This window comes from Vicugna pacos, chromosome 25 (assembly GCF_048564905.1).
Source record: "Vicugna pacos chromosome 25, VicPac4, whole genome shotgun sequence".
Taxonomy (NCBI): domain Eukaryota; kingdom Metazoa; phylum Chordata; class Mammalia; order Artiodactyla; family Camelidae; genus Vicugna; species Vicugna pacos.
The window spans coordinates 29,077,177-29,101,264 of NC_133011.1; positions in this window are offsets into that span (position 1 = coordinate 29,077,177).

A 24,088-nucleotide genomic window follows, 5' to 3' on the forward strand; every position below is an offset into this window, starting at 1 on the left:
ACTAATTTCCTCTGATAACAGAAAAATTTGCTTACCAAATATGAGACAGGAAAGTTCACTGCATTCATATGGCAGGTTACTTGTTCGTCTACAGAATGGAAGATGACTTAGTATTTTATTTCTAGCTAATTTCTTCTGTAAATGAACGAACACTTTCTGAATTTAATTTGACTAAACAAACATTTATTGTGAGTCCACTCTGCAGCAGACCCTGTGCTATATGAGGGAATACAAAAAATGAGTAAGGCAGGCTGCACTCACGGCTTAACAGTTCAGTTGGGTAAAGTCACTAGGTAAGTGAATAGCGTCCTGTGCAATGGGTGTTAAAATAAAGATCTTTGGGTTCGCTTTACAAGTCATTGAAGACTATCAGGAAATAATAAGTTGGCTGATTGCTAAAGTAATAGAGTCTTTTTTTAGGTCTGGCTGTTGAGTGTGATTTTGTTGGGTGGCTACATAGAAATGCCTTACATTAGCTTTAATACTGACTACAGCTCTTACCTGAGGACAGAATGGCTTCCAACCATTGAAAATAATGCCAGAATTCAGTGAGTACTTGTTATAAGCCAATTGTGTCTAACAGTAAGTGCTCAATAAATGTTAACTATTATTGAGCTTTAATTAATCCCTTAGCAGCACTAGGTGGTAGATACAGTTATTACCCCAATTTTGCAGGTGAAGAAACTGAGACTCAGAAAGTTAATTTATTTGCCCAGAATCACCCGAGGAGATTTGTGGATCCATTTGACCTTTTCTAAGTCATTTTTAAGCTTTATTAGGACTGATCTGGGGATTGTTTAGCAGCCCCTTGCTGTGCGCCCCTTCTGACATCTGTAACAAAATCCCTGTGTGTTCCATAAGGTCTCTGTGTCTGGCTGGCATGAACTCAGCCAATTCCCCAGCTCCTTGTGAACTGTGGCAGTTTTTTTAGCTTAGGGCTCCCTAATAATTCTTCGTTCCACAGAATTGCTCTTTGCCTGGTCTCATGGAGTTTCATCGTGTGCATGTAGAAATTGCTACCCATGGTGTCACAAAGAAACCCCACGTGCACTTCTGGAGCACTTTATCTTCTCCAGTGCTGTCCCCCAGCAAACCCCCGCCACCTCTGCTTCTCCCCGGAATGAGCCCTTCCTCCTCAACTCAGGAGACGGCCAGGCTGTTTCAGAGCCTGCCTCTTGCCCCACAGTTCAAAAATGGTCCCTAGGGAAAAAGCAAAGCTGGTGGTAGGGCTAAGCTAACTTGTTTCCCTTACCTGGGGATCGCGGTCCTGCACTACCTGTTGTCCAGTACCTGAAGTTGTTTTAAATATTTCACACCATTGTCTAGTGACTTGTGACAGGGCAGTAAGTCTGAAGATTACTTCCTCGGGGCTGGCAGCAAGTGATCTCCCAACATGTAACAATATTCATGGTGTTTTGAACGAAAAAAGTACATTTTAATGAAACATGTTCAGTGTGGTCCCATTATGGAAACATATAAATACATGTTAAGAAAAGATCTAAAAATGTGTACCTGAAATGTTAATAGCGGTTTCTAGGTGGGTAAAATTGTAGCTGTTCTATTTTTTTCTTCTTTTGGTCTCCGATTGGAAACATACATTACTTAAGTAATATAAAAAGGAAAGTTTTAGGGAAAAATCAAATGATAAAATATACAGTATTCAAAAGCAGAATTATAACTGAAATATGCCACCTTGCTCATCCCTGAAATTGAGTGATACCAGTCAGAATTGTGGATATCCTACTAGAAAAATCAGTGGCACTGTTTATGCATCCAAGAATCAGTTATTGGTCTTTAATTTAATTTAACTTTTTTTCTTTTTCTCAGACTAAAAGAATTTGACACAAAGTATTCCTTAATTATTCATAACAGCTTCCCAAAATTTCAGCAACGCCTCCTCCTTATAAGGAGTTTCTGCTGAAAGTTGCTTTTAATACATTTGTCCCTCTAAACTGAAAAAAGGATTTAATTTTATCAGTCATTTGTTTAAAATTTGCTCTGTAATTTTTTTTCCTCTGGCCTGTTCTATCCTGAGAGGAAAGGGAGTTGAAATTTACTATTGATACAATTTACTATTGATCAGACACTGTAGTCTCTTTCATAAACTTTGTTCCATTTGATCCTCAGAACAACTCTGCAAAGTATTTTTAATTCCCATTTGATAGGTGGAAACTAAATCATAAGAGACAAAAGGACCTTCTCAAGATTTTAAAACCAGGAAGCAATGGACCCAGGACCGAGCATTGGACTTCGGATGTACTTTTCAATTTACTGAGAGACTACTACATAAAAATTAGTTGGAATTTCACCTCCCTCTCCACTAATCTCCACTGAAACTTTATAATATGCTACCAAATTCATTCACAAAAAATGTGGCTCTATCTCTTCAAACCGTGTTTCTGGGTACAACACTGCAGAGTATACATACCACAGTAGAGAGATTAGCTTAGTCCCTGAACAAATTGTGTATTCAGATTTGTGAAGCCGTTTTTATTTTGATCATCGTCTTTCCTCTGCTTCATAGAACTTGGTTAATTCATTTGTATTATCTTTTATTGAAAGAAATTTACTTAGAAAGCATTATGCTTAAGGTTCTGGTTCTGGAATGATAAGGAAGACTCAATTCCTACTCTCAACAGAATCTAACACAAAAACACTTGCACATAGTGTGGTATGAATGATGTCAGAAGCAGGCATGGAATGCTATGGGTTCACAAAGAAAAGACCCCTTATTTAATCTGGGGGGGAGATCAGAGATGGCTTCTTGGAGAAGATCATGACTGGGTCAAATCTTGAGGGTGAGTACGAGTTAGGCAGGTAAGACAGAAAAGAGGGTTTGGGTGTTGGGCATATCCCGCAAAAGTGTTTGTAAGCATGAAAAAAATAAGTACATTTGAAACCTCATAAGAATCTAAATCTGGCTGAAGAAAAAGCAGAACGGCAGAATGGTGAGAAAGAGACCAGAGAATCTGACGCAATGTAGATCCTGGGAAAGATGGCAGTAGTGGAAATTTTAGATCTTAAACTAAAGACTGTCTTTCACTGAAGACTTTCAAGAAACAAACGATGTGATCAGGTTTCCTCTCAGCGAAATCATTTAGGATCTCAAACGGACAAACTAGTTACAGAAACCAGGGCTTAGGACTCAGCATATCTTTTCTGAGGGGCACAATTCAACCTACGATAGAAGGTATTAAGAAGAAGGAACTTGTAAACAGTGTGAGATTCCTTTGAAAGGGCAAGCCTATAAGAACTGAGAAATGTCTGTTGGATTCAGCAACAAGGAGGTCATTAGGTCTTTAGGATAAGAAGTTTCAATGGAGTGTGTTACCAGCGGGGCACTGAGCACTGTATGGCACATTGCCTGCTTGATGGAGCCCAAGAAGTCAAGCAAAGATTCAAAGGAAGGCAGCCCTTGGAGGGTCGTAGAAAAAAACTCCCTGGAAGAGGGAATAACGGAGCTAGGTTTTAAAAGATGAGCAAGAACAAGCCATTCAAAGTAGAGGGGAAAGCGTTCCATCTTGGAAGAACAGGGTGGGCAAAGACACAAAGGACAGAGAAAGCACGGTTTATGACAAGCTGTAAAGCAGTTCAGCAGAGATGAAGAGGAGAGAATGGGGTGGGTAGAGGGCAGAAAGCATCACCAACCAGGATTCACATGCAGGACTTCAGAATTCTCTCTTCCCAGCTTCTTTTTTGTCTCTGCCCAATTTAGGACTGTTTTGTGGGGATTCCATTAGGTTCGGCTGTCACTTGCTGTCCAAGCATGGACTGGCATATGCTACAATGCAGGCCAGCCAGCAGATGTGCAGGGTCAGAAAATTGACTTTCGTCAATGTTCATCCCCATTCCGTGCCCCCCACCCCCATGGCATTAACTAGAAAATAAGAATGTCTGCCCAGCTGTCCGGCTCCATGTCGCTGGGTAAATTATCTTTTATTAAGGATCTGTAATTGTTCTTCACTGAGCTGTGACCTAAATTTAGTGGTGCTGAGGAGGGAGCCCCAGCCAACAGGATTTCCCTGAGAACACGATGAAGTTCCTGTATCAATTCAATTCATTAACTAGAAAGAGAAAACAAACAGCCAGGTTTCTTTTTTTTTCTTTCCCGTTCTTCAGTGAATCATTTGTTTAGCTTGACCAGAATTTTTCTAGGATCCAGTCTGAGACTCTGTCAGAAAAAAAGAGACAGCAGAGCTTATTCAAATTCTTCCTGAGGCATTAACTGTGAGGCAGAAAGCAGATCACATTAAATGAACCTGACTTTCTTGCTGTTAAGGATTTGGGTTTGCTCACTGGGCATTTTCACCCTGAGGGGAAGAAATGCCCTTAACCCAGATGACTTGGGGTGAAATGAAGGAGAATCTACTCGTCTCACCATGAGACGGGGGGAAAAAGAGGAGAAGGGAGAGAGAAAGAGAAAAAAAAAGTAAAATACAAACCTAGAAAAAGCCCCTAGTGAGACGCATGTGCTGTGATAAAGCTCGTGAGAAGGAACAGAACTAATCGAAATGCTCAAAACTTACAAAAATGTCCTTTAATCATGACAGCCCAGTTGAGGCTGAGAGGTGAAGTAATGTGCCTAAGGACACAGGGCTTCTAAAGAACTGAGCCAAGATTTAAAGCCATGCCTTCTGACTCCAACTCTGGTGTTCCTTCACCCCAGCATTAAGTCTCAGCTTTTGACAAGGTGGGCTGCTGCCCAAAGAAGGTCAGGAAGGTCTTGGAACCTCCTAGACGGATGCTCACACAGGTGGGAAGAAACAACCTTCACCTTGAAGTCGTCCTTCATTTTGGAACAATCCCCCAAAAGAATCACTCCATGGATGCTTCTGTTGTTCTGTCTGGAGCCGCTTGATAACTGATGTCTTCCTGTCCTGTCGTTCCATGCACACTTGTGTGAGAACTGCAAAAGCCTGTGGAGAGGACTGTCTACAACATACCTTTAAGAGGTTTAGTCTTTAGTCAGAAAGCTGAGAGTTGCACACATCCTGGTGTTAATTTACGCTGGCATTGTATTGTCACTGATATTATCTCAGTTGAGCTTCATAGCAAATTTGGGATGCAGACTGAGGAGATGACATTCTTCTTATAAGGACACGAATCTCATTCATGAGGGCTCCACCCTCATAACCTAGTCACCTACCAAATGTTCCACCTCTAAATACCATTATATTGGGAATAGGGTTTCAACATATGAGTTTTGGAAGGACACAAACTTTCAGTCCACAGTACATCCCATCTCTGCACTTACATGGCTTAGCAACAAGCAATTTAACCTGTATCTGTCTCAGTTTCCAAATCTATATAATGGAAGGTGCAGGTGGAGAGAGTATAAAGTCTACACTGCCTACTTTATTGACAGCTTTCCAGAGCAGTCAGTGAGACTTTATATTTGAAAATGGCTTTAAAGTATAAACCCCAGCAGTATCTTAAAACGTTGAGAGCGCTTGGTGGCTTACTGAGCGTGTTCACAGGTGTGCACCCCAACCGACCCTTGCAACAGACTCAGACAAGACAGGCATTACTTCCTTCCAAACGGAGGGGGCAACTACTGAATGTTATTTTTACCCCTCATTTTTGGGGAAGTAGGGGTATTATAATCCTCTTTTTCCCTTCTCATTTCCTGAAGTAAAAAAATTGAGTTTGGATATGTTAAAGGATTTCATGCAAAGTCACTATGATATAGATTAACTTTGAAATTAGAGCTAAGTCTTCTGTCTCTAGAGCAGGACCACAAATATTCTTACGGTTTATGTTTCCAGATGGGGAACATAAGTGAATAAAGGGGCTGAAATAAGACGGCAAACAGCTTAGTACTGGGGAGGCAATAGGGAGCGGGTGGGGCCTGTAGAAAAACAGAGAAAATATGGCTCATTTAAAAGAGAGTGATAGCAGCTCAGTTCTACTGTTGCCATGTAACATTAGGCCCAGAGTTTTCAGAACTTTCAGTTTTCTTCAGTAGTAGCTATAGATCTACATTTTTATGCAGAGTTGTCTCAATTTGAAAATAATGGGCAATTAACTCAAATATAAAACATTTTTGACTCAGCACTATATGGTCCAAATAAAATACATCTCTGGGCCACATGCTCTGGAGACAGTGTGCTTTCTGCTCGCACACACGATTCCACACCAACTTAGGACCACTTCACTATACACTGAACAGTGTCGTAGTGCAATGACTCGAAGCATGTACTCCAGAACCAGATGGTCTGGGTTCAAGTCCTAGCTTTGCCGTTAACTAGAGGAATGACCTTGGGCAAATCACTTTCCCCCCCTTAGACTTCTCCTTTCCCACCTGTAAAATGGGGTTAGAACAGTTCTTACCCCTTTTGGTGGCTGTCAGTATCAAATGACTTGACATGTGGCAAACGCTTGAAACAATTCGAACACATAGTAAGAGCTATGTAAACGTCAGTGCTTAATAGTGCCCTCATCCCACTATGAACGTCTCCTAGAGAAATGTCTTTCCCCAACAGCAACTTAGTCACACTTACTCCATAGTCAATGTTATGTTCCCTCTGGTTAGAGCAGCCTGAGGTTCTTCTGTTAACCCTGACCCTGGAAAAAACAAAGCAGCTTAAAACACGTCCCAAGGGAGCTCGCGGTTTAACTGAGAAGGATCATCCAGTTTCCCCAAAACCTAAGCCAGGCGTCTCTATTCACAGCTGCACTGAAAAGCTTCCTTCCTGGCTTGTGTCTCCAAAAAGGGGAAACTATTGCAAGGTCTCTAAGAGGAAGGAAAGGGGACCTTTTTAATTAGCTTTCTCTTTTGAATGACGCCATCACAGACCTGATTCATTTCCATGAATTCAAGAAAAAAAAAAAGTGGGATGGGTGGTAGGCTCTCTGTGAAGGAATGAGTGAAAACCGTCAGGAGAGCACAGATTAGAGGGAAGCTAGAGTTGGAGAAAACAGCTATGTGAACTTGGCCATTCACCATGACCCACGTTCAGGCCAGGAGATGACGTCAAAATCTAAATTTAAAATGGAGGCGGCAAAATGTCTGCTTCCATGGCTGGAAACTGGGGGCCAAAAGACTGATGGAAATACTGGTCTGATCCTCGGTGTTTTAGAACGTACCAACTGGTGTATCTGGAATTTTTCATGAAAGAGTCTCTTGTCTGTAGACCTGTTTCTCTTTGTGGGAGATTTTCTGCTTTCAGGCCATTTTGTATCGTGTGTGTGTGTATGTGTGAGATATCTACATGAAATTACACAAGCCTGGAGCAGCCTATTGAATGCATACCATGGTCTTCTGAAAGCCTTTACATCATGACAGATCAATCAAGGACTTAGATTTAGAGTTGGGAGGCCATACCATTTCTCTAGTAGTTTCCATCTGCCAGGCGCAGTATCAATCCATTTAATACTTTACCTGTCTACCCTCAAGCCAGTCCTCTGAAGTAGGTGTTATGAATTCCACATTATAGGTGCAGAGTCTGATCCAGGTAAGTCTCCTAATTTCACAAAACTGAGTGGGATTTAAGTTAGATCTGACTTTTTGAAAAACCTATGCGCTTTTCATTGCCCATTTATTTCCAAAAAATGAAAAAAGCCCAACCACCCCCGAAAACAAAAGGAAAAAAACCATGATCAAGAAGGCTTATACTATAGACTCTCTGAAGAAATTAATAAGCAGACTGTTTTCCACAGTGGCTGCACCAAAATACATTCCCACCGGCAGTGTAGGAGGGTTCCCTTTTCTCCACAGTCTTTCCAGCATCTTTAATGATGGCTGTTCTGACTAATATGAGGTGATACCTCATTGTAGCTTCGGTTTGCATTTTTCTGATAATGAGCGACATCGAGCCTTTTTTCATGTGCCTGTTGGCCATTTGTATGTCTTCACTGGAGAAATATTTGTTTAGGGCTTCTGCCCATTTTTGCATTGCGTTATTTGACTCAGCCATAAAAAAAATAATAAAATAATGCAATTTGGAGCGACATGGATGGACCTGGAGAGCAAGATGCTACGTGAACCTGGAGAGCAAGATTCTAAGTGAAATGAGTCAGAAAGAGAAAGAAAAATACCATATGATATCACTTACATGTGGAATCTTAAAAAAACACAAATGAATTTATTTATAAAACAGAGATAGACTCACACACATAGAAAACAACCTTATGGTTACCGGGGGAAAGGTGGTGGGGAGGGATAAACTGGGAGATCGGGATTTGCAGATACAGACTACATCTAAAATAGGTAGACAAGAAAGTCCTACTGTGTAGCACAGGAAAGCATATGCAGTACCTTCTAATGGCCTATAGTGAAAAAGAATATGGAAAGGAACATATGTAAATCACTATGCTGTATAGCAGAAATTAACACAACATTGTAAATTGACTATACTTCAGCCAAGAAAACAGAAAAGAAAGAAAAAAATTAATACAAAGAAACCTCAATTAAATGCAGTCTGGAGACCAGAGTGGAGGGCTCTCATCCCTGTGACTACAGAGCCCAAAGGGAAGAAGAAAGACTCCTCTTCTTTCCTGGCAAGGACTCAGCCCGTGAAAAGCCGTGGCCTCTCTGTTTACCACAGCCATCTCGACTTCCTTTTCCCCTCTATAAAAGCGCTCTCTTTTCCGTACCATGTGAGGAGACTTGCATGTGACTTGCCATAGTTGCAGAACCCAAATTGCAATTCTCGGCTGATCCCAAATAAACCCATCTTTGCTGGAGAAATACCTGGAACTCTGTTTCAGGTCAACAACTCCAAATAAGGGCATCTATTTCCCAGCTGGTTTCTGATCTGCAGTTTCTTTCTCCTTCAGGCCATCCTCTGTGCTACAGCCAGAATGTTCCCCTTCTAAAATATTCTTGCTATTAAAGCTTTGACTGCTTAAAAGACCTTTCAGTAGCTCCCCCTTGTTCACAAAATAAATGAAAAAATTTCTTAGCAAGACTCTTCTCAAACTTTCGCCAGCCTGCCTCTCTAAGCTCATCTTCTCCCTAAAATGCAGCCAGTGTCAAAAATACAGAAAGCTATTGACCATTCCCCAAAACACCATCTACCTGCATGCCATTAAGTTTCTTTAATTCTGCTGGAAAAGTTCTGCTGCCTTTCTAAGATCCAACACAAAATCTCTGTCCACGGTGATGTTTCAGTGACTCATGTTATCTACCCAATTCCCCTGTCCACGTACCATTCTTCCCACTTCTGTGATACCACTGCTTGTTCTAGACAACCCAGCTGAGTCAGCGACCATCCTGCAGAACGAGCAAGAATGGCTCTCTGATAGCTGATGAGCTTCATCACATCTAGGCTACGATGTTCTCATCACCAGAGCCCAGCCTAGTGTCTGACTCCTGGTGCCAGTATAGCTATTTTGTATTTATCTGTAGAAGGAAGGAAGGGAAGATGGAAGGAAGGAAGGAAGGAAGGAAGGAGGGAAGATGGATGGAAGGAAGGAAGGAAGGAAGGAAGGAGGGAAGGAAGGAAGGAAGGAGGGAAGGAAGGAAGGAAGGAAGGAAGGAAGGAGACGCATAGATAGACTGCTTTTGTAAGTAGAAGAAACTTCAATAAGTATCACTGCTCTGAAGTGAAAAGTCTTCTGGTTTTTGATTGAGCAGACTGACTCCTGATTCAGCCTCCCTCACTGTGTGATAACTCATATGGCATATAAATGTATACATGAGCCTCCGTTTCCCATAAACTGACCAGAGCACATTGTCTCTGCAGGTTGGTTAAATATTCTGTGGAAGTTTTTCACCCATTGTTTTTAACATTTGGTTTTTTCCTGGCTGACATTAACTCAGTTCTGGCAGTAGGGAACCAACTCCAATGAGAGCAGATTGCCTTCCTGTATGTTTTTTGCTTCGTTGTCCATTTGGGTTCATGCTGTTTGTTTTTGTTTATTCCCAAAGCCTGCCCCAACTCCACTTAGAATACAAATATTTCCTTCTGGGTCAACAGGTGTCACTGTTGAGTAGTACAAATATGCCCCCCACACCTCATCTTTTTGGTGCTGAATGTCCTGGTTGGTTACAAAGCCCACCCTTTGATCAATCTTGATATAACCAAATAAGTTAACTCTGTGGTCCCTGTGCCAGTGGCCTTTGTAAACCTCTGGGAACACCAATATTTTTTTTTTAAGTCTCGTTGCTGCATATAACCACAGACCTGATTGTACTCATAAAAGGGGGGAAATAGGAGGAAGAAACCACAGCCACTTCCATTTGTAGGAGATAGCACTGTGTGGAGGTAGCATCCTTAGTGCGGGAGATGTCTCACTGACAGAGTGAGAAAGTCTGAGTTTTAAGTGCCGGCACTATCCCTAACAAGTTGCCACTAGGGTAATTGGCTCAAGCCAGAGTTGCCACTACTTCAAGCTGGAATAGGAGAGGATGAATGTTGCAAATTATCAGAAACACCAGTTAACTGGTTTAGACCATATATCCCCGAGAAACCCCCAGAGCTATTCAGGAGGAATTTGAGAGCGGAATATACTCGTAGAAAACTGATGGAGACAAAGCAAAAGAAACATGGGAATTGTTACCATTTTCTTATCCTCAGGCTTACATGGCCTGGGAGACATGTGGAATTGGATAGAATGGAGCGAAATGAAATAAAATGGAATAGGGAATGGAATGGGAAATGGGGTACAGTGGGAAAACATGGAATTTGACAGAGTTGAAATAAAGACTAAATTAAAATGAGATGAGGTAAGATGGAATATGGGATACAACGGAATGGAATGGGATATGGAATATGAATGGAATGGGAGGGAATATAACACTGTGGAATGACTAGGGGTGCAGTAGACTATATACAGAATGCAAACAATGAAATGATCTGGAATAGACTAGGATACGAAGCCATGTCGTGTCAAAATTTTGAAATGGAATACAGAATGCAATAGAATGGGGTGGACTTTCTCATTAAATGCTTTGAGACATGTAGTGAAGCGCTGTGTTTAATTGGCATGAAAGTAATTTGCATGCTCAGGAAATTGCCATCATAATTCTAGACCAGATGATTAGACACTTAGGGACCGAAAAGCCTGATGCCCTCATTGAATTATTCCTCAAGTGGCCACCTGCCCTGTGGTGATGGCATACAGCTGACTGCAGCAACAGCAAGCCACATCACTGGATTATTTCACTTAATTCTCACGTCGGTCAAATGACGTCAATACTATTTGGATCTTCGTTTTATAGAAAGGGAGATGGAGGCACCGGCCGATTCAGCTGCTTGAAAGTAGTGGATTCTGAATTTGAGCATCAGGCAGCTTGCTATGCGCTCCAGCGTGCTCACCCTCTGCACACACTGCTTCTCACCAGGCAAGGGTCTCATAACCCACGACAGTGCAAGTAGAAATATTAGGATCAGTATAAACTATGGTTAAGCTGTCAAATGTCACGTACAAAAAGGCTGGGAAACTTGGCAGAGGCACTGTTCTGATACGAATATGATGAAACAGGGCATGGTCTCAAAGCCCACTTGGCCCTGCTGCCATATTCAGCACGTCCAGAACCACAGCTATCCCTTCTCCCTTTAGACCCGGTCTCGCTGGGGGCTTCCCTCACCTGTCAGCCCTTCCTAATCCTAACGCTCATTTGTTCATTAGACATTTCCAAAGGAATTTCATTTCTTCATCTAACATTTGAGCACCCATTCTTCCCACTTAGGTTTCTAAGAAAGTAGATTCAGTTATGGGAGAAAGAGTCTCCACAACCAGAAAAGAAGGCAAAACAATTAGAAGTTTGAGTAACTAGGGGCTCCCTTCCTTAAGATCCTAGAAATCAGTTTCAATTCCCGACAATGTCCAGTAAGGATACTAACAGCTGCCTTTGTGGAGTATTTACTACTTGCGAGGTTCCGTGTAATCTACTGATTGAGAGGGGCTTCCTGGGTTCAAATCCTGGCACTGGCTCTGCCACTACATAGCTTTGTGCCCTTGTGTGAGCTACTAACCCTCTCTGTGTCTCAATTTTCTCATCTGCTAAGAGGGGAGAAGAGGATACTTTGAAAGATAAAATGAATTAATACACATGAAGCACTTAGAACACTGCTTGTCCCAAATGAAGAACTTTGTAACATCAGCTGTCATCATTGACCAGGCTTGGCATCATGTGTTCACAGGCATTATCTTTTTTAATCCTTATAACCATCCTATGTGGTAGGTATTCTAATTTTTATCCTTTCACTGGTATGAACATTCACTATTCTCATGAAAAGCCCTTGGAACTTAGAGCCTCTGCTATGGCCCTGCAGTATCAGGAAATTTAAGTAATTTACCCAAAGCCACATAGTTAGTAAGTAGCACAACTGAGTTTCAAATCCAAGTCAGTCCAACTCAAAAGCCAGTGTTCTCAACCACCGTGCCTCCTTTTTTGTTAGGAAGTCCACAGAGCATAGACAAGGACACCAGCCGTCGGGCAGGAATGAAGAGTTTTGAGCAGTCTGGGAAGGGGGTGGGCATGGAAAGGAGAGAGACTCACATGGGTAGAAAGTGGTGAACTTCACGCAGAAAAATTTCAAAACCACTGGGGCATCAAAGAGATGTGCCATCTCTTCCTGGAAATAGCTCATGGCTTCCTGAGGGCCCCACCCAAAGACCACATTTAACCTCCTCCTGTACTTCATCTATACCTGCTGGTGGCCTCCTACCTTTCTCCTACCACACCCGATTTAAGTCCTTTCTGGCCGACCAACGACAGCCATGCCAGTGCGGACCCTAGAACGTAGTGCCTCCAGTGTGGTCCTGCCATGCCAGGCTTCATGTGCTGTGATACTGGTGTGGTCCAAGCCACCACCTTCTCACTCCTGATCTCTGCAGTCATTTCCTAACTGGTCTCCCTCCGTTTACACTAGTCCTCCTCCAGCCTGTTCTCTCACCTGCAGTCAGCATGAGCTTTCCAAAGCTTGAATATCATCATCTCACTGCACTGTGTAATAAATAAGTAAATGAGTATCTGTCTACACTGAGAAGCTATAACTTCACAAGACTAGTGGTATTCACCAGGGTGCCCCCAACACGTAGCAGAGCATGGCTCAAAGAAGATGCTCAGTAAACATTGCTGGTTGATGAATAAATGGAATAGGGAATGACTGAATGATTAGGGTAGTTCACTGATTGTGGGGTAAGGATCACAGGATGTGGGGTGAGAAGGTTTTCTGTGAAGCAGGGAGTTCTGCCTGGTTAATTGTCACCTAAGAAAATCACTGGGGAAGGACAAGTAAGTATCTCTGTTTCAAAGCTTAAGATTAGATTCTGGGCAGAAGAGTGGGACAGGGCTGCGGGAGCAATCTGGAGTTCAGAAATAGGGCACGCATCAGGAACTTGAGGCCTTGTCCAAAGATGTTGGAGCCTGTGAACTTCCTCCAGCGTCACAATGATTGATTTTAGAAATAGGGAGGAGGGGATGTCCAGTGGAGTGTCAGGTGGCCCCAGGCAGCTGGGGAGATTGAGCAGTGCAGAGTCTAGGACAGCCAAGGCCTTTGGGTGCACGGGGGCATTTCCAAGTTGGCTTTTGGTTTTCTCAGGGAGGCCTCTCTTGGGTGGTCAGGAGGACTGTTAGTCCTGTGGAACCTCATGGCCTGGCCTGAGTGTGAGCTCAAGCCGGCTGCAGAGACACTGTGCACCCCGAGATGTTTTGTGACCATGCAGGCACGACTCTGGAGCCACATTCTGCTGCCCCACCCAAATGCCAATGGAAGAGCCTGCTTTGCTTCAGCTGCTGCCTTACTTCCAGCTCTGCAAGAAGTCGATCAATAATGATTTCTGTTAAGACACTAGGTTCCAAGGGGCTGAATCTGAAAAGATGTCTTGATATAAAAAGGGAAAGTAAATGGAGGGTGGAGGACCTGTCATTTAAGTTTTGGAGAACATAAGCAACGAGACATCTATACTACTTGTCCAACAGGCAATGCGATGGGGGAGGAAAGAAACAGAGTTAAGGACTCTGGTTCAAGCCTCAGCTCTGGTACCAAAAGACTGTGGGATTTTGAGATCGTATTTGAGGTCTCTGAGCCTTTTACCCAGAAAAATATTGTTTCCTGTGTACCTCTTCAAGTTAATTACAAGGTTAGAAACAAGAACGTTTACGTGGCATTTTATGAAGTACGTATCACATGTACGTGTTGATTTAATCCTCTCAGTAGTCCCATAGAGTGGGGATGACTGTTACCATTTTCGTTCTACAGATGAACAAAGTGTGCTTGAAGGTGCAGGGGCCTGCCCCAGGTCCCACATCCCCCTTGGAGGTGGCTGTGGTGCTGTGCTGGTCCAGTCCCTCAAACTTCCTCCCTTCAGAGTTCTCCACTGTGGAGGCCATGCCCCAGGGGTCATCAGCTAAACAGGGAATAAAGCAACACTATCCATAACCAGATACATCCCCAATCTCTTTCAACGGGGAACCCTCTAGTAAGAAATTGAAAGTGCAGTAATGCCTGCGTCCTACTCCATTCCCAGACCAAGGAGGATGTATGCACAAGGACCCAGGACAAACGACTCACCGGGGTCCAGGTCATCCTGAGCTTCTGACGCTCTCAACTTTGAGTAAAGTGAATGGAGTTCCAGGCCTCCACGGCTCCTCTCATTCCATCCCACTTTCTTTGTTACCATCAAACCACGGAAGACAGATGCAAAAGAGTAGAGGAGGAGCGCAGAAAGCACTTCTAGAAGGGCTTTCATCCTAAAGACTAGGAAGAATGGAGGAGAGATACTCACACTCAGGTGGCTCACCTTTCATCGACTACTGATGCCATTCAGTGCTGACCCTGACCCTCAGTGAGGCCAGGACCGAGGGGAGACAGGCAGCGTCCCTACAGGGCAATATTCAGGGAGTCACGTGCTCTCAGATTCCTGCAGCTGCAGAGTGGACACCCGAGAGCAAGTGCCCTAGAATTCCTGCACCCTAAAAGCCTCACCTGCCTCTCCCTAGTCCTGGCTCTGCCACTCAGTCCCCTGAAATCAAACCAGTTAGATCAGTAAGTTCTAGGTCTCTTCTGATGGAGGATCTGGGGAGAAGAGGTGGCAATCTGTGTCTCCCCACGAGGCTAAGGATGTATCTTCTCCTTCTCTTTCATTACTATCCCTCTAGACTCTCAGTCCTTCTCAAATTTTAATGTGTGTATGGGCTGCCTGGGGATCTTATTAAATCAAATTCTGATTCAGCAGATCTGGGATACAGTCTAAGATTCTGAAGTTCTAACAAGCTCCCAGGTGATGTTTATTTGTGTCAGTTCACTTGACACTCTCTGATAACACATACCGGTTATCTCAAGTTCTACAACCAAGCCAGCACAGAGCAAAGGGAACAGAACAACTACACGAGCTGGGAGCAGGAACCCAAGCGCCTGAAGGAATAATAAAAACATGGACCAGTGGATATTTGCGGAAATGTGGTGAGGACTTAAGATTCAGGTGTTCGAGACAAAGTCTGATTCAACCAATAATGTTTGTTTCCAACTGTTCCCTTTCCATACTGCTTCCTTCTGGGTCCAACCACCCTGTCCTCAAAGAAGGCTCTGGTTGTCTTATTTCAGGACTCAAATGGCCAACTGAACCATTTGGGCACTTTTGCACATAGAACTCCTCTTCATAATCCCTGGCAATTTGTGCACACAAACAGAGCAACTGAATGGTGACGGCCATTTTCAAAATTGGTGGTAAAATTAAGTACAAAGATACACACTATTAATGGAATAGTTTCTATTGCATGTGTATCTTCTTAGTCAAAATAGCTTATTTTCAAAAAATGCCATACTTGGCATCCTAGGAGATAATATATACATATACACTGTGATTTCTACAGCCAAAGAGAGTCCTTGGATAATTGATAAGAAATGTAAATTTTTTAAAACAATTTTGTATCAACAAAAAAGGATAGCATACCTGTTGTGTAAAAATATGTGAGACATGATAAACTGTGTCTGATAAAAAATATCTCTTCTTCCACCTCTATTATTTATTTCTGTACCCCCAATCTGCAGTAAAAGTTCTCATATATAGTAGGTAGTTCATTTACATTTTAACATATGAACAGATTATTTTAAACCACGAAGAAATGGAAATGCCGTGGGTCCAGGTGCTGGTTCCACTTTGGAGCAGTGTGTTCGCCAGGACTGGAGGGAAGAAAAGACAAGGAGAATCCCTGGAAATGGGGTCTGGAAGAATCAGTCAGGGAAAAAGGTTTTCAACTCTAGTACCTGGGCATTTAGGGCAAAATTCTGGGCTTGGTGAACTAAAAGTCAGCGTAGGAAACAGGAGGGGAGCCCAGTTATTCTGGCTGGGAGTTTGGAGGAGGGCAGTTAAAGGAAGATTTCAAGACAGTCTGCACTCCTGCTGTTTAGGATCCACGCTGGGCACATCAGGAACTGGCCGTAGGCGGGAAAACCGTTCTTGACCTCAGCTGTAGCCAGGCTAAGGTTCCATGGAGACTGCCTGACGACGTTGTCAGGATGGCCTCAGGAACTGTTTATGCTCTTCCTTATCACTTCCTTATCACTGTCTGGCTTCCTATGCATTTCACTTCCTCCAACCACTGGAACCTGAGCTCCAGGAGGGCAAGGACTTTTGTCTGTTTCATTTACTCTTAAATACTGAGCTTCAAGAGTGCCTGTAATAGAATTGGTACTCAATAAATATTTAGCACATGGAACCCTAATGGTTGAGAGGATTAATGTGGTAACAGGTAACAGGTGGACGCATGCATGAACCAGGCAGCAGAGGCTTCAGTGGAGGATTGCAGTACCCAGCCCCGCATCAGGCGCTGACCCAGTGGAGTGCCATGCTACTGTCCTGGCTTCAGAAGAGACGACAACCGAGGGAACACGGCAGGAGCACAGGAAGGGTTAAGTAAAGACACAGGGTCAAATAGCAGAGTGACAGTTTCAGAGAGCGGTGAACACTGTTGGCGTCTTAAATCAGGTTACTTAATTGGGGGATGGACGTAGAAAGTGAAAGAAGACTTGTGTGGAGTGGCCACAGCAGAATTTTTAGAGATGGGGTTTGATATGGCTTTTTAAAAATTTCTGTGGGTCTTTGGGATCTTTTCCAAAGAGTCAAAATCAAAGGCTATCTTGAAAGTGCTATGACTGGGCCAGTTAAGGGCGAACAGATTCGTGAGGTCCACAGACTCTTAACAGGAATGGGAAACCATTTCAAGGAACAAGGGAGCTCAAGACAGAAAGAGAAATAGTAGTATTATCAGCGCCGTCTCCCTGAGCCCAGTTCTCCTTACTCTTGCTTGTAAGGCTTTAGAAGTTACCCAGAAAGTTGCTCAACCTTGCTCCATGTGGCTAGCTTGGGCTAAGTTGCCCTCTGTGGTTTTCTAAATTTATGAGGATGTGATTAGCTTCACAGGCAGCAATTAGCATGACATGGCTTTGTTGGTGAGAACAGTCATTCACTGCAGAGGCAGTGGAAATGTCCCATGTTCAGCTCAGATGTGCGGCTCTCTAGCTCTTATAAATGCACTGTCGCAATTTGCCGTGACCCCTTACAAGTCTCCTGGATGGCTGATACCAACGGCGGGGAGGGAGAATCAGCGAGGGTCCTTTCCTCAGAAGGTATCTGCATCGAAGGAGATATAAAGGCTTCATCAATCCCTCTTTACGAACAACAGGATGTTTTAAAAATAATTTCTAAATTCCTTCTTAGTAAGTCATCAAGTCAAAAATAATCTGTCAAAAGCTCAAAGTGATGTTAAAGTCAAGCTCATCTGACAGGAGAGTCCGTGTACACAGCTTTCAAGTCACACGAAGCTAATGGCTACATCATCACGATGTTTCTCTCTTGCACGGGCAGAAGAAAGTGTCTTCCTTATGATGAGGATGAGTTGGTCATGAGAACTCAGTATATCCAGAAATAAAACAAGTCTATGCTATTGTCCCCTCTACTTCTTCTGTGTGGAAAGAATGAAAGATTACTTATCAGAAGGTAACACTGATAGAAATAATTTCATTCACAGGCTGTGGGGAAACAGCTACATTAATAATTCCTTAATTAGAAATACTCATTGCTAGAACGTTTGAGAATCCATGTGAATGAATTTTAATATCAAGTTCATCTGAACTTCCACAGCAGTGCTCCATCTCATAAAGCTACTAACAGCAAAATTTGGCTGAACAACACAGAAATGAGCATGCAAGATTATGCTGTGACTAGTACTTAAGGGAGAGTGAAGAAAGTACTGACTTTTACCTTCAATTTTAATTTTTTTCTAAAAGCATTCATACATGTAGACATGTAGAGTTTTACTCAGGTCTGTATAACAGCTATTTATGGGCACTCATATATATATTACCTTTATAATTATTAAAACTAAAATTAACAATGTAAGTTCAGTTGTACTAGTAAAATTTACATATTGCGTTTCAATCAGTAGTAAGTGAAGAGATAGATCAGCTTTTCCAAATAACCATGAATGAATGTATGCGTGAACAATTATTATTCAAAGATAGTGATCACAAGTGAGACCCCTGTTGCCACCTGGTGGCAGCATACCCTAATTGAAGAATTAGTTTTTGAGCGAAATCGAGAAGCCTCACGGTATAGACAGAAATCCCATCACATAAGATAATATAACACAAATTGAATATCAGAGGATCACAAACCCATGCAGTTTAAATATAATACGTGTATTTTTCAGTTTCCATCTCAAGTGAGGAAGAGAAACACAACTCCTGGCCTTGGGTACAAGGCAGATTTCCCTTCAGCTATATCAAGAGTGTTCACGTAATGAGCCACAAAGCCATTTTGCCTGTAAGATGGCCCCAGGCCTATTCAGTTGCCATGTTGACTAAAAGGTTTTATTGTGTCCTTCCCAGGGCCTGGTGTAGAGGAAATAACCTCGGGTATAGAGCTAAACCAGCAGTGGGTTCTAAGAATAGCTACTCTTGATCCTTCGAAAATCATTGTAGTTTAATGGATTCCTGCACATACTTACAAAGGATTATTTTATTAAACTAATCTCATTACCCACAATGCAGACCAATTACATTGTTATCTCTGGAGATAAAAACAGGCATCAATATTTTTGTGAAAGCTTCCCAGTGGTTCTGATGTGCGGCCAATGTTGAGAATCACTGAGCTGTAGTAAAGAGAAGATTGAAACATGGGTCATGGAGAAGTGATGTTACTGTTTAAAATACTGTTTAAATTTAAGCAGTTCTGCAGCAGAACTAAATATAAAATTCAAGTGTGTATGAAAAATGTGCAAAAAATGTCCAAAATGCCATTGGCACCTGCCCGCCAAAATTCTTTAGAAACTCTGAAGAGTAATGGAAAGTAAACTATAGTTAATTGACAACTTTCTGTGCAGGTGCTTTCTGTATACATGTCACTTAATCTTCACCGACATGATAGGTAGACTTTATTTATGCCCCTTACAGTTTCAAAAACTGAAGCAAAAAATAAATTTGTTAACACAAGATCACACAAGTTGTAAATAGCATAGTGTGGGTTTAAACTTAAGACTGTCTCTAAATCCTGTGAGTATTTCCATGACACCTTGCTGAGTTCAAATTGTTTAAGAAACAGAATAGCCAGCAGATTTCCAAGGGTCTCCTTTGATTCATTAACAACTTCAACTTCTTCTTGAGCCTTACAAACAACTAGAGCCAAAGCTTTCACAGGTTTAGACACAGAGACTCAATCCAGTGGTTCAGCTGACTCTCCCTGTGTCTCTTCTCCTTGCTTACCAGCCAAATGGGTTGAAGGAACTCTAGTTCAGATGCAGAGAAGGCAGGGGCTGTCAGCTGATCAGGAGATGAATCAGAGACAGATTTTCAGTGGGAACCTTTGGTGGAAGAGTGACTATTTTAGCCAAAGATAGACTGCTCCCAAGATTTCAAACTGAGGTGGGGTGCAGTGTCTGATCTACTGTGCCCTCTATTTTTGGACTCTATACAACCTTCTGAATTTGCCCAGACACCTGGGCTGTTTCACCCAAGATACTGGGTGTCTTGATGATCCGATTGGTCAACAGTAAAGTAAGACTTACTGAGTTTCTGCTACGGATGTTCAGCATAGATCCCTGCCACGATGAGTTTGCAGTCTAGTAAGAGAAAAAAGCTGTGCGCATGCACAAATGTAACCGTGCTCGTTCCCTGCTGAAAATCCCTCCAGTGACTTTACTTTGCATTTAAGATAAAAAAGCAGATCTTAGACAGGTTCTAAAGAGTCTGCTTGATTTGAACCTTGTCTGTCCCTCCAAAATCTTCTGTCTTTTTGTCTTTCTTTTGGTTCCTTAAAAGCGCTTTCTTCCCTCTGCAAGACTTGTTCATACCCTGTCCTTCTGCCGAGAATTCAGTCCCCTCCCCCATACTACCCTTGGTGCATTGGCAGCTTATTGCCATGTAACAAACCAGCCTCAAATCTAGTGTCTTAAAATCACAGTGATTTCACGAGCTTGTGATTCTGTGGTCAGCAGATTGGGGTGGGATCTCCTGGAGTTACTTTTTGCTGCTGTAGGCATCTGGCATCTGGGCCGAGGCTGGATGATCTAAGATGGCCTTATTCACAGTTGGAGTTCTGTGTCCGCTGGTTGGGCTCAGGGGACAGCAGGGACAACTCTCCTTCGCTGACCTCTCATCCTTCAGTAGGTGAGACTGGACTTCTTCCACTGGCAGTCTCAGGGGCACACTTCAAGAAAGCGAAAGCAGAAACCTTTACTTCTTCCATATTCTGCTGGATACCGCAAGTCAAAGTCCAGCCTAGATTCACTGGGTGGGGAGACCAGTCCTGCCTGTTGAAGGGAGAAGCTGACGATTTTGTATCTAGCGCACCTGACTGATGAACGCGCATACTTCCTTCAGATGTCAGTCCTCATGGTCCTTCTGAGGAAAGCATTACTCTGAATCACTGGATACAAATTCTCCAGTCTATACTCTTAAATTACATTGGGTGTTTTATTTTTTTCCCTTACCATGTTTATCTTATTGTCTAGGCAAATATTTATTTGTGTGGTTATTTGATGAAATCTGAATCCTCTCCTCAACTGTGACCTCCATGAGGGCAGGGACAGGAGCCGCGTGCTCAGTGTTCACCACAATGCCAAGGCCCCAGGTTACCATCCAACAAGCGCTTGTTGACTGAACACAAGCGTGTGAAAGTAAGTGGAGAGGAAAGTGGTTTGGAAGGTAGATTACCACTTCCTAGCTGCGAGAACGTCATCAAGTTACATAACCTTGTTACACTCAGTTTTCACATCAGCAAGCTGAGCATTCACACAGTCGGTGCCAATAAATGCCCTTGAAAGCAATGTGAGATTAAAGACATAATTTTTAATGAAAAACAAGAATGCATTTCATCCTCTTATATTGTCTAATGTGTGAAAAATCACAGAAAAACAGGCAATTATTTACTCCTATATTGATTAATTAATAGCAGCACATTTTAAAACACTGCTCTAACTAATCATGTGCCCTTATTGTGTTTATGAATAAGGGCAGAGGTAGATGGTAAAGACAGACAGAAACCTTAGGTCAGCCTCTGCAAGAGTCTTTGCCAGTCTATCAAGTGTTTTTTTTTGTTTGTTTGTTTGTGTTTTTTCTCTTTTCTCTAAGCAGATGGAGAGAATTTCCCAGGGCTTGAATCTACAGTCTTGTCAAAAATACCCATGATTTGTCAGTTAAGCCCCTGATATTTTTAGTGCTGGAAAATCTGTCAGAATGACTCCAAAGGCTCACATTTTTCAGAATATAAGAAACAAAACCACGGGGGCAGGCTGAAATGAAACACAGACATTAGTAGTAGGTTTGAGGTTGCCAGCGCTTTAAAAAAAGAAACAAACCAGTTTCTTCTGTTTTTCCAGTGGTGTCAGTCTTTGTGGGCCCTTTGCTCTGTACTCTCTGAGAATCAGAAATATGCCTACCTATTTCTGGTTTCCTGTCATCATGTTTTAAATACGGATTTTACATACTTCGGAGTTATCACCACAGCAACCTCTTCAGTGAAATTGACCTTCATAAGTTAAAAATAGTCTAATTTCAGAAATTCAGTGTTCCGTGGGTTACAGATGACTGACCAGCATGCTGTTCCCACCAGGGCAGATGACGTCTCTTGTAACTCCTGAATCATAAAGTAGTTTTTCCTCTCTCCTGTTCTGTCTTTTGAATTTCCCCTAACCCAAGATGTGTACAAAGGACTTCCTTAAAAGCACTGTGACAGAGAGAGAATTTGAAAAGCATGAGAGAGTTATACCAAAGAGAAATAGTTTCGAATGTCTAAAGGTTACAATATCTCTGGGCAGTAAGCTACCATAATTTCAGCATTATTTGGATCAGATAAGTATTAGTTTCGTCTAGACTGTGATACCACTAGATAGAAACTTATAAGGGCTCAACGCGATAAGAATCTTTATTGTATCTTTATGGAACAGTCCAGTGAGGTGGCAGATAAGTGTGTGTTGGGGGGTTGGGGGCTCTGCTCCACCGTCACTCAGGAATCCAGGTGATGCTGCCATCTTGAATATGCGGCTTCCAAAGTCCTCGAGGTTGTCATCACGATCAGCCAGAAGAGGAGAGAGAGTGAAGAAGAATGCACAGGGGTGGCCCACATCACAGCCATTCACGTTCCGCCGGCCACAGCTCAGTCTCAGAGCCACAGCTCACTGTAAGAGAAGCCGGGTGACGCCGTGGCTGTGTATGTAGAGAAGAGAGGATGAGAGACTTCGGTAAACAGTATATAACACAAGATACTGACTCAAGAAAAAATCAGAGCTTTCAATGTGAGAACACTATTCTTCAATATTCTCTCCTATGACTTCTCAGAGTGACCCTTCTCTCACCCCTTAGACAAGCTTTCACCCTGACTATCCTCCAAAACATGGTATTCGTCCAGCCTTCCTGTCTCTAGCTTTTCCATCTTGCCAACCTATGCTGTGCGCAGTGGTCACGATCACTTCTCTAATACGTAACTGCAGTCCTCTTACTACTCCTGTTTTCCAGTCACTCCCAGTTACTCCTAGTGAAGTGATGTGGTCCTGGTATACAGGCCCCTTCTTCGTCCAGTGCTGAGGCTGGGTGATGTAGCGGTTGGGAGCACAAATTCTGCAACCAGACTGCCTGGACTTGACTTTTCCTGTGCTACTTACTTGTTGTGTAAGACTGAATGTCTCTTAGAGTTCTTGTCTTATCTCTAAAATGGGGATAATATTAATGTCTGCCTCACTGAGTTGTGAATTTTAATTGAATTCGTATATGTAAAGCACTCAAAATAACAAACACTTGTCTGAATTATCAAGTGTTACCATCCCTAATTCTGTCCCATGCACACCCCAGTGCAGCCACACACAGCGTCAGCAAGGGTGGTGGTCACGGATACAGCGCTTCCTGTGTGCCAGGAAACATTTTGCATTGATTTTGCATTGATTTTCATCTCCAACTGTCCTATATTCCTCATTTTACAAACAAGGGAACTGAAGTATAGAGGTTAAGTAACATTCCCAAGGTCCAATAGCTTGCTAGTGGCAGGACAGAGTTTCAATCTAGATAGTCTGCTTTTAGTTATTATACTGTGACTTTGCTATTTCGTGCATATTATTTTCTATATGCCTTCTGTTCTTTATGGCAAATTCAGATTCATCCATCAAGACCTGGTCCAATGTCACCTCTTATTTGAAGCCTTCCCTGATTCCCTCAAATTCAGTTAATCACTCTAGGCTTTATTCTGCTGGTGCATAGTGGTTCAGAAATTACTCTGGGATATATTTATATATCTGTCTCTCCCAGTAGCCTAGGTTTTGTTTTTGTTTTTGTTTTTCTTTTTGTTTTGTCATTTATCTTGTAACTTCCATGCCGAGATGAGTACTTATTTCCCTCAGTCCCAATACTTGCTTATGCAAAAATTCCCAACCTTCTCCCCTTTGCACTAATCTTACTTATTGTATCAGTCAGGTTCCCATTGGGAAATAGACAACAGACTCAAATTGGGATAATTTTAGGAGGATTTATATTTATTTATATTTAAAGAGTCTAATTACAAATATATATGGGGGCATAAGGGAATGAAAAGGAATAGTGCAGGTATCCAGGACCAGGAGTAGTGGAACTATTACCATCCTGTGATATTTTTCCCATAAAAAGGCGGAGCTTAATTACCCTGCCCCTTGAGAGCAGGCAGATCATAGTGG